Below are 2,212 nucleotides of genomic sequence, written 5' to 3'. Positions count from 1 at the left end.
ATTACTTACTTACGGATGCACATGCTGTCTCTTTAGGAGAGGAGGATGGGAGAGGTTAACTTGCCTGTCCAGCTGCCACTGCTGCCAGGCTGTTGATCTTCTGGCCCAGAGAACAGGTTACCCAGAGAAACTGTGAAATCTCCATCTTTGGAAGTTTTCAGGAGCAAATTAGGCAGGCACATGGCTGGGATGTTTCTAGTATGGGGCGATCCTGCATTGAACAGGAGGCTCATGACCTCATGAGATCCCTGCCAGTCATACTTTCCTATTGTCCTATTTCATCCTAACATACTTAAGTGGCTCTTATATAGCCATGAAACAGCAATTTGCACGCTGCTTGGATTCTGTTGAGACTTGTGGTGCATTAGATTTGTCCTTAGTGCATACCTGTGAGAAGTAAAATATAGAAGGTGGTGAAGAAATAGGATTTAGCACTTAGTCACAAATCTCTGCTCTAATCTTAATTCAAGTCCTCTTCAACACTATTGTATTATACAGGTAGTTTGTTACCTACCCACTTACACAGTGCCACTAACTATAAATCCATTGTCATTCTCAAGAACTCTGTGTTTTAAACAGAAGTGAATAATTGCTAAGGTAAGATATTACAACAAATTAGAGATGGAAAAGACCTATTCAGATTATCAAACCTGCAGCTGCTCAGGTGTTTGGGTACAACCCAAATGAGGTCATGCCACACCAGTTGGAAGAGCAACAACATTTTTGGCTTCCTAGGACCTAAATTGAAGTCAGGCAAAGAAAGAAAAGATCAAATCACCCTTCCTTCAGCTTCTGGTTCTGCCTCTGTTTTGCACCAACCATCCAGCACCCCTTCTTATAGCAAGTGTGCCCTATAAGTTCTAAAACATTCTGTAATTCAATTCAAATCTCCCATGTGATGGCATCCACCAGTTCCCTGGGGAACTTTCTCAGTGGCTGAAAGATCTCATTGGGTGCATCCACACATGCAAGCACATGCACTTGCAGCAGCTCAAATAGAAGCGGTGCAAATCTGAGCTGGGGCTTTTTGCCTCAATGCATGTGCTTGGACATGCTCTTTGTTGTGGAACAAATTGTGCCACTTGGGGCAAAAAAAAAAACCCTGCCTGGCTCCTCACAGATTTGCAGCCATGGGGAGCTAAAGCTTGGGAAAAGCACCTGTGCTGTCCCCAGCAGTATAAAAAGCTGCCCTATCCTAGCCCCATAAGTACAAAAAGCTACCCTGCTAAGCAACTTAGGACTATTTGGTCTCAGGAGCTTCTGGGGGAGGAGCCTCTGGAAGGAAGTTAGCCATGCCCCTTCCTCTCCCAGGCTGCTGCTGCAAGCTTGGTCTCATGAGCTTCTGCAGAGAAGATGGCCAGGCCCTTCCCTGCCTTTGGCTACTATTAGCTGCTGGCTTGGTCTCAGAGATTTTGAAGTAAGTTGGCTGCAGCCCTTCCTGCCTTGAGCAGCTGCTGCTGTTTGCTGCCCTGCCCTGCGGAGTGCTCCTCTGCTGCATGCTGCTGCTCCCCTCAGCAAAGGGCCCACTGCACTGCACTATGCTGCACCCCAGCTTCTGCATCCCTGTTTTGACTTGCTGCCAAGCTGTGGTTGGGGGACGACCTGGGAAGGGTGCCTGTGCTGCCTGTGGGCCCCTCCCCCACCATCACTACTGGAACCTAAAAAAGCCTTGCCTGACCTAGCTGTGGTGGCAGGCCACCCCCACCTTCACTTTCACCAGAAGCACATCCTGAGTGGCTAAACTGGATGGCTCCTACCATCACTGCTGCTGTTGTTTCTGCTGCTGCACCCTCTCAGGAGAAAGGGAGATTCCCTGCTGCACCACCTGACACTGCACCTGCACTGGATCACTTCCTAACTGACTAACTGCTCCTGCCCTCCCCCACAGCTACCTCACTGCATCTGATCCTGATTTGTCTTCCTACCTACTGCTCTGCTCTGCTGCTGAGTGACTGGCTGGAAGCCAGCCTGAGGGGCTTCTGGACAGACCTTCAACAAACAAGCCTCTCCACTGATCCAGCCATCTTTCACACCTGCCTCAGCAGCCTTCCCTGTGTGTGTGGCTTGTTTTTTTGGGGGGAGGGGGGTTTGCCCTTATGTGGTAAGTCGCCTAGTCCACTTCCCCTGAACTGGTGTTTGTTGTGTGGCTGAGTAATTCAGCTTGAGTTTCCCCAGCCCTTGTGTGTGTTTTCCCCTCCCCCCCCCCCCCCCC

The sequence above is a fragment of the Gavialis gangeticus genome, unplaced genomic scaffold, assembly GCF_001723915.1.
Source record: "Gavialis gangeticus isolate Ggan-Ray unplaced genomic scaffold, GavGan_comp1, whole genome shotgun sequence".
In the NCBI taxonomy this organism is placed as follows: Eukaryota; Metazoa; Chordata; order Crocodylia; family Gavialidae; genus Gavialis; species Gavialis gangeticus.
The sequence above is the reverse complement of the archived record's forward strand: the minus strand, read 5'-3'. Positions refer to the sequence as shown.